Below are 9,739 nucleotides of genomic sequence, written 5' to 3'. Positions count from 1 at the left end.
TCTGCTTCACTTCTCAGCGTCAGCGCGGCCGCCCTCCACTGGCTCCTGCCCCACGAGCAGGGCTCCGGAGCCCAGGACTTCACACTCAGTGCCGTCTCCCCGGCGTCTAGAACACGCCCGCACGCTGTCCGTGGGTGGTGGGGACGATGCTACCCTCCCTGGGCGCTGGCGGTGTCTGTGGGCACAGCTCGGCGAGGCCAGGGCCATAGCTTGGATCGGTCTGCCCCAGGGCAGCCGGGCACAGGACGGGGTGGGCATCAGGGATGCCCCTCGGGCTGACCCATACACAGGTCTGGAGCAGAGATGTTTCCAGAGCTCAGCAGGCGGAAGGGGTGAGTGGGCTCCTAGGGGTCAGTGCTGAAGGGAGACCGCCTCAGGGCTGGCTGCCCTTGCAGGGCTGAGGCACCCAGAGTCCCACCGCGGGGCACGCACAGGCTCTGCCAGCCCCGACGTGGAAGGCTCCGGCAAGCCTGGGGGATCTGGAGGTGGGAGCTGGGGATGCAGAGCAGGAGGGAGCCGGCTGGGTCTCCCACCTGACCACAAATTCACCTTTGCCACCCAGGCCCTGCTTTGCGTGGGCTGTCACGGGGAAGAAAACACACATGATCATAGCGCAGGAGCCCACGGTCCGGCGCGGGCAGCTTCACTCTAAACGGTCGTGCACGGGCCACGGCGGGCGGGCCTGGGACGGACGGCGCTTGGCTGCGGGGGCCTCGGCTGCCCGCCTCTGTTCCCACCCTGGTCTCGTCGGCCAGCAGGGATCACAGAGGTTATTCTTTGGGGGCAGTAAAGACAAACCCAAATATAAGTCCCATCAGGAGCCTCAGAACATGGAAATAGGGCCTCTGTACATAAAGTGAAGGTAAGGCTCGAGATGGGACCACCTGGGCTAGGGCGGCCCCAATCCAGTGACAGGTGTCCTGGGGAGAGGAGATGAGGGCACAGGACACAGGGAGGAGGTGGCCACTCGAGATGGGGGCAGAGACTGGAGTGGCCACAAGTGAAGGATGCTGGCAGAAGCACAGGAGGTGTTCCACGACCCTCCAGAAGGAAGCAGCACGGCCTGCGTTTGGGAGCTCTGGCCTCCAGAGCTGGATGCGATTCTGTTGTCTGATGGCGCCCAGTGGGTGGCCACCCAGGAACCGCACAACGGCCTCGGGCTCACCCTTCCCAGGCCGCTGGAGGCATCTGAGATACCCCCTTCCCCATGCTGGCCTTGCTCCAAGCAGATGGTGAGCTTCCACCTGGAGAGGCTTCCCCTGAGACCCCGTGGCCTCACCGTCTGGGCTCTGTCCATCTCACCGCCCGGCGGGAAGGAGGCAGGCCCAGGGCTGGAAGGCTGGGAGGAGGGTCGTCACCCCAGCCTCGCCTCTGGGACCAGCCGACACTGCACGGGGCCGAGCAGGAAACAGGAGGATTCATGCCCACAGCAAAGGGAGGGGCTTAACCAGAGAAGAGGAAGAAAAGTGTCGCCGTTGTCACGTGACTGACTGCAGCCGGAAGTCACTCGGTCTTTCTCGCCTCCTTAATCATAGAATCACAGCCTCTACACGGGGCCATCACGGGCTGCTGCCCTCAGAAGACACTGGAGAGAAACATGGGGACACATGCAGGTGTGTGTTATGCATGTATGCATGCATGTGCATGTCTGTGTACTAGCGCACACACGTGTGTGACAGGCACATGTATACACGTGTGCAAGTGTGCACACACGTGTATGTATGTATCATGTGTGCACGTACATGTGTGTGTGCCTGAGTGTGTGTTGTACAGACAACCACCACTAGAGGGCGGGCCGGTCCTGCTTTGCGGAGCAGGGTCGGGGGTCCTTCCTGGCCATGGCGGGGGCTGGAAGAAAATCCAGCAAGAAGGAAGAAACGGGGGCTGGGACCCAGTGGAACCCAGTGCCTCCCCGTGGACGGGGCCTCTGAGATCCAGGCCAGCTCAGTCTGGGCACCGGACTAGGCATCGCAGGAGCACTGGGGGGACACGGGTCCAGGCTCTGCTGTGGCTTTTGTTTCAGAAAGTACACTTTTCAGACTTAATAACGGTCACTGTTTTCTCTTTTACCAAATCCCGTTGTGGAGGGGCATCTAGAGGCCAGGGGTGGGTGGGCAGGGCCCACGCACACCCCGGGGAAGCATCCCTGGACACAGACACACTCACATCTTAGCAGCAGGGTCCAGCATGGTTAAGAGTTTTGATATTTTCATTTAAAAAGCCTTCCTAGATGGCGGAGTAGAAGGACGTGCCTTCACTCCCTCTTGTGAGAACACTGGAATCACAACTAACTGCTGAACGATCATCGACAGGAAGACACTGGAACTCACCAAAAAAGACACCCCACATCCAAAGACAAAGGAGAAGCCACAATGAGACGGTGGGAGGGGCGCAATCACAATACAATCAAATCCCATAACTGCTGGGTGGGTGACTCACAAACTGGAGAACACTTATACCACGGAAGTCCACCCACTGGAGCCCCACATCAGGCTTCTGAACCTGGGGGTCTGGCAATGGGAGGAGGAATTCCTAGAGAATCAGACTTTGAAGGATAGCGGGATTTGATTGCAGGACTTCAACAGGACTGGGGGAAACAGAGACTCCACTCTCAGGGGGCACACACAAAGTAGTGTGCGCACCAGGACCCAGGGGAAGGAGCAGGGACCCCATAGGAGACTGAACCAGACCTACCTGCTAGTGTTGGAGGGTCTCCTGCAGAGGCCGGGGGTGGCTGTGGTTCACCGTGGGGACAAGGACACTGGCAGCAGAACTTCTGGGAAGTACTCCTTGGCGTGAGCCCTCCCAGAGTCCACCATTAGCCCCACCAAAGAGCAGGGTAGTCCAGTGCTGGGTCGCCTCAGGCCGAACAACCAACAGGGAGGGAACCCAGCCCCACCCAACAGCAGTCAAGCAGATTAAAGTTTTACTGAGTTCTGCCCACCAGAGCAACAGTCAGCTCTACCACCACCAGTCCCTCCCATCAGGAAGCTTGCACAGTCCTCTTAGCCTCATCCACCAGAGGGCAGACAGCAGAAGCAAGAACTACAATCCTGCAGCCTGTGGAACAAAAACCACATTCACAGAAAGATAGACAAGATGAAAAGGCAGAGGGCTATGTACCAGATGAAGGAACAAGATAAACCCCAGAAAAACAACTAAATGAAGTGGAGATAGGCAACATTCCAGAAAAAGAATTCAGAATAATGATAGTGAAGATGATCCAGGACCTCGGAAAAAGAATGGAGGCAAAGATTGAGAAGATGCAAGAAATGTTTAACAAAGACCTAGAAGAACCGAAGAACGAACAAACAAACAAGAGATGAACAATACAATAACCAAAATGAAAAATACACTAGAAGGAATCAATAGCAGAATAACTGAGGCAGAATAATGGATAAGTGGGGATTCCCTGGTGGTGCAGTGGTTGAGAGTCCGCCTGCCGATGCAGGGGACGGGGGTTCATGCCCCAGTCCAGGAGGATCCGACATGCCACGGAGTGGCTGGGCCCGTGAGCCATGGCCGCTGAACCTGCATGTCTGGAGCCTGTGGTCCGCAACGGGAGAGGCCACAACAGTGAGAGGCCCGCGTACCACAAAAAAAAACAAACAAAAACAACGGATAAGTGACCTGGAAGACAGAATGGTAGAATTCACTGCCGTGGAACAGAATAAAGAAAAAAGAATGAAAAGAAATGAAGATAGCCTAAGAGACCTCTGGGACAACATTAAACGCAACAACATTCGCATTATAGGGGGTCCCAGAAGGAGAAGAGAGAGAGAAAGGACCCGAGAAAATATCTGAAGAGATTATAGTCGAAAACTTCCCTAACATGGGAAAGGAAATAGCCACCCAAGTCCAGGAAGTGCAGAGAGTCCCATACAGGATAAACACAGGGAGAAGCACGCCAAGACACATAGTAATCAAACTGGCAAAAATTAAAGACAAAGAAAAATTATTGAAAGCAGCAAGGGAAAAACAACAAATAACATACAAGGGAACTCCCATAAGGTTAACAGCTGATTTCTCAGCAGAAACTCTACAAGCCAGAAGGGAGTGGCATGATATACTTAAAGTGATGAAAGGGAAGAACCTACAACCAAGATTACTCTACCCGGCAAGGATCTCAGTCAGATTTGATGGAGAAATCAAAAGCTTTAGAGACAAGAAAAGCTAAGAGAATTCAGCACCACAAAACCAGCCCTACAACAAATGCTAAAGGAACTTCTCTAAGTGGGAAACACAAGAGAAGAAAAGTACCTACAAAAACAAACCCAAAACAATTAAGAAAACGGTGATAGGAACATACATGTTGATAATTACCTTAAACGTGAATGGATTAAATGATCCAACCAAAAGACACAGGCTCGCTGAATGGATACAAAAAACAAGATCCTTATATATGCTGTCTACAAGAGACCCACTTCAGACCTAGGGACACATACAGACTGAAAGTGAGGGGATGGAAAAAGATATTCCATGCAAATGGAAATCAAAAGAAAGCTGAGGAGCAATACTCATATCAGATAAAATAGACTTTAAAATAAAGACTGTTACAAGAGACAAGGAAGGACACTACGAAAGGGATCAATCCAAGAAGAAAATATAACGATTATAAATATATATGCAGCCAACACAGCAGCACCTCAATACATAAGGCAACTGCTAACAGCTATAAAAGAGGAAATCGACAGTAACACAGTAATAGTGGGGGACTTCAACACCTCCCTTACACCAATGGACAGATCATCCAAACAGAAAATTAATAAGGAAACACAAGCTTTAAATGACACAATAGACCAGATAGATTTAATTGATATTTATAGGACATTCCATCCAAAAACAGCAGATTACACTTTCTTCTCAAGTGCGTATGGAACATTCTCCAGGATAGCTCACATCTTGGGTCACAAATCAAGCCTCAGTAAATTTAAGAAAACCGAAATCATATCAAGCATCTTTTCTGACCACAACGCTATGAGATTAGAAATCAATTACAGGGAAAATAACGTAAAAAACACAAACACCTGGAAGCTAAACAATACATTACTAAATAACCAAGAGATCACTGAAGAAATCAAAGAGGAAATCAAAAAATACCTAGAGACAAATGACAATGAAAACACAACGATCCAAAACCTATGGGATGCAGCAAAAGCAGTTCTAAGAGGGAAGTTTATAGCCATACAAGCCTACCTCAAGAAACAAGAAAAATCTCAAATAAACAATCTAACCTTACACCTAAAGGAACTAGAGAAAGAACAGACACAACCCAAAGTTAGCAAAAGGAAAGAAATCATAAAGATCAGAGCAGAAATAAATGAAATAGAAACAAGAAAACAAGAGCAAAGATCAATAAAACTAAAAGCTGGTTCTCTGAGAAGATAAACAAAATTGATAAACCATTAGCCTGACTCATCAAGAAAAAGAGGGAGAAGACTCAAATCAATAAAAATAGAAATGAAAAAGGAAAAGTTACAACAGACACAGCAGAAATACAAAGCATCCTAAGAGACTACTACAAGCAACTCTATGCCAATAAAATGGACAATGTGGAAGCAATGGACAAATTCTTAGAAAGGTATAAACTTCCAAGAGTGAGCCAGGAAGAAATAGAAAATATGAACAATCACAAGTAATGAAATTGAAACTGTGATTAAAAATCTTCCAACAAAGTCCAGGACTAGATGGCTTCACAGGTGAATTCTATCAAACATTTAGAGAAGCGCTAACACCCATCCTTCTCAAACTCTCCCAAAAAACTGCAGAGGAAGGAACACTCCCAAACTCATTCTATGAGACCACCGTCACCCTGATACCAAAACCAGACAAAGATACTACAAAAAAAGAAAATTACAGACGAATACCACTGATGAATATAGATGCAAAAATCCTCAACAAAATACTAGCAAACAGAATCCAACAGCACATTAAGTGGGATTTATCCCAGGGATGCAAGGATTCTTCAGTATACGCAAATCAATCAATGTGATACACCATATTAACAAACTGAAGAATAAAAACCATATGATCATCTCAATAGATGCAGAAAAAGCTTTTGACAAAATTCAACACACATTTATGATAAAAACTCTCCAGAAAGTGGGCACAGAGGGAGACTACATCAACATAATAAAGGCCATATATGGCAAACCCACAGCAAACATCATTCTCAATGGTGAAAAACTGAAAGCATTTCCTCTAAGATCAGGAAAAAGACAAGGATGTCCACTCTCACCACTATTATTCAACATAGTTTTGGAAGTCCTAGCCACGGCAATCAGAGGAGAAAAAGAAATAAAATGAATACAAATTGGAAAAGAAGAAGTAAAACGGTCACTGTTTGCAGATGACATGATACTATACATAGAGAATCCTAAAGATGCCACCAGAAAACTACTAGAGCTAATCAATGAATTTGGTAAAAGTTGCAGGATACAAAATTCATGCACAGAAATCTCTTGCATTCCTATACATGAATGATGAAAAATCTGAAAGAGAAATTAAGGAAACACTCCCATTTACCATTGCAACAAAAAAGAATAAAATACCTAGGAATAAACCTACCTAGGGAGACAAAAGACCTGTATGCAGAAAACTATAAGACACTGATGAAAGAAATCAAAGATGACACAAACAGATGGAAAGATATACCATGTTCTTGGATTGGAAGAATCAATATTGTGAAAATGACTCTACTACCCAAAGCAACCTACAGATTCAATGCAATCCCTATCAAATTACCAATGGCATTTTTTAAAGAACTAGAACAAAAAATCTTAAAATTTGTATGGAGACACAAAACACCCGAATAGCCAAAGCAGTCTTGAGGGAAAAAAATGGAGCTGGAGGAATCAGACTCCCTGACTTCAGACTATACTACAAAGCTACAGTAATCAAGACAATATAGTACTGGCACAAAAAACAGAAATACAGATCAATGGAACAAGATAGAAAGCCCAGAGATAAACCCACGCACCTATGGTCAACTAATCTACGACAAAGGAGGCAAGGATATACAATGGAGAAAAGGCAGTCTCCTCAATAAATGGTGCTGGGAAAACTGGACGGCTACATGTAAAAGAATGAAATTAGAACACTCCTTAACACCATACACAAAAATAAACTCAAAATGGATTCGAGACCTAAGTGTAAGACCGGACACTATAAAACTCTTAGAGGAAAACATAGGAAAAACACCCTTTGACATAAATCACAGCAAGATCTTTTTTGATCCACCTCCTAGAGTAATGGAAATAAAAACAAAAATAAACAAATGGGACCTAATGAAACTTAAAAGCTTTTGCAAAGCAAAGGAAACTACAAACGAGATGAAAAGACAGCCCTCAGAATAGGAGAAAATATTTGCAAACGAATCAACAAAGGATTAATCTCCAAAATATAGAAACAGCTCATGCAGCTCAATATTAAGAAAACAAACCCAATCCAAAAATGGGCATAAGACCTAAATAGACATTTCTCCAAAGACGACATACAGATGGCCAAGAAGCACATGAAAAGCTTCTCAGCATCACTAATTATTAGAGAAATGCAAACCAAAACTACAATGAGGTATCACCTCACACCAGTTAGAATGGGCATCATCAGAAAATCTACAAACAACAAATGCTGGAGAGGGTGTGGAGAACAGGGAACCCTCTTGCACTGTTGGTGGGAATGCAAATTGATACAGCCACTATGGAGAACAGTATGGAGGTTCCTTAAAAAACTGAATATAGAACTACCATATGACCCAGCAATCCCACTCCTGGGCATTTATCTGAAGAAAACCATAATTCCAAAAGACACGTGCACCCCAATATTCATTGCAGCACTATTTACAATAGCCAGGTCATGGAAGCAACCTAAATGCCCATTGACAGACAAATGGATAAAGAAGATGTGGCACGTGTATACAATGGAATATCACTCAGCCATACAAAGGAACGAAATCGGGTCATTTGTAGAGACATGGATGAATCTAGAGACTGTCATACAAAGTAAGTCAGAAAGAGAAAAACAAATTATCGTATATTAACGCATATATGTGGAACCTAGAAAAATGGTACAGATGAACCGGTTTGCAAGGCAGAAATAGAGACACAGATGCAGAGAACAAACGTATGGACAACAAGGGGGGAAAGTGGCACGGTGGGGTGGTGCTGTGATGAACTGGGAGATTGGCATTGACATATATATACTAATATGTGTAAAATGGATAACTTATGAGAACCTGCTGTATAAAAAAGTAAGTAAAATAAAATTCAAAAAAAAGAATCAATATGAGATGGTGGTAATGTATAAATAGATAAACAGAACAACAATGAAAGGAAACATAAATGGCATCTTGAACTTCCTTTCAGAATCCTAAAATGCACCTCTAAAAATAGGTATTTTATACCTAAATCCTTAGTTTATGTTATGTTTAATGTCCATTAAAGCGCAAAAATTAAATATCAAAATAAATAACTAAAATAAAAAGCTTTCCTCCGGGCCTTGATCCCTGGCCTTACTGCATTTCACGGTTTACGCGAGGCCGGGTGAGGGAGCCCTGCGGGAGCGGACTGCCTGGGGCTGTTTTCGGTGCTGCTCTAGCGCCGCCTGCTGGTGACTCCACAGACCACACTCAGCCTCCACCCCGACCTCCGACCAGCCCTGGGGAGTAGGGGCGTCACACCCTCCGCACTCTGCAGGTGACCACACTGAGTCTTTGGTGGGCCAGGTGGCTCCGTCAGGGTCCGGGCTGGTGAGCCGTGTGCCTGGGGCCTGGCGGTTGGAGGCTGGATCCCAGCAACCGGCTTCCTGGGACTAAGAGATGACCCTGGGCCCAGCTCTGGACCGGCCGGCGTTCCTCCTCCACCTTTGCTCTCCCTACCGACACGCCCACCCCAGTGGAGCGGGAAGGAGGTGGGTGGGGGAGTGGGCGGCCCGCTGAAGGATGGTTGGCGACAGCCGCTTGCCACCCGTGGGTGTACCGAGCAGGTCCCCCCGCCGGCCAGCCTGGGCCGCTGCCCAGCAGTACCCCCTGCTCCTGCCGGGTGCAGATCCCCTGCAGCCGCGCAGCGGTGGTGCCGAAGTGAGTTCATTAAAACGCGATTTGCCGTTTTCAAGTTCAAGAGGAGGGAAGAAAACCGCAAGCGGTGTCCCTGGGGTTTTCACTCACCTCCCCGTAGCTCAGCATTTAAATTTTGCAGAACATCCATCAATAATGCATCTGGCTGGCCTGCCCGAGAAAAGCATCAAAGATCCCCGCACCCTGCGCGCGCTCAGCCCTCTCCACGCAGGGCCGCCGGGACACGCAGCCAGCGGTGCAGCTTGGACCCCACCGTCCCCACTGCTCCCGGGGCTGGGTCAGCCTGTGCCCAGTGCCGAGGGTCACTGCTGGGAGACAGAGCACACCAAGGGCCGGGCCTCCTGCCTGGGTCTGGTTCTCGTGTGCTCAGCCCTCGGGTGTCCGCCCAGGGCCCGAGAATGTGACTGGGGACCCACGAGATGGGCCCTGGGGGGAGGAGGAGCCCCAAGACTGATGACCTTGTTCACTCAAGTGCATCGAGACTTATCCCAAAAGGCTAAGGGAGTGTGGCCGCCGTGGAAAACTGGCTGCAGGTCCTGGGAAGTTACATGTTACGACCTCAAGTCCACAGCTAGGCGTGCACCCGAGAGAACAGCAACAGGCGTTCAGGCAGGTGCTGTACCTGTGTTCGCAGCAGCACCTGTCACGGGGGAAGCAGCCCAAACA

General features: G+C 47.9%; 1 protein-coding gene across 2 annotated transcripts in view; it reads right to left on the bottom strand.

The window, feature by feature from the left end:
• CDH4 (cadherin 4) overlaps positions 1–9,739 on the bottom strand; it is a 549,827-nt gene that overhangs the window by 35,863 nt on the left and 504,225 nt on the right. The gene's annotated exons all lie outside the window — the stretch shown is intronic.

Source organism: Pseudorca crassidens, chromosome 15 (genome assembly GCF_039906515.1).
Source record: "Pseudorca crassidens isolate mPseCra1 chromosome 15, mPseCra1.hap1, whole genome shotgun sequence".
NCBI classification, from domain to species: Eukaryota; Metazoa; Chordata; class Mammalia; order Artiodactyla; family Delphinidae; genus Pseudorca; species Pseudorca crassidens.
The sequence above is the reverse complement of the archived record's forward strand: the minus strand, read 5'-3'. Positions and strand labels throughout refer to the sequence as shown.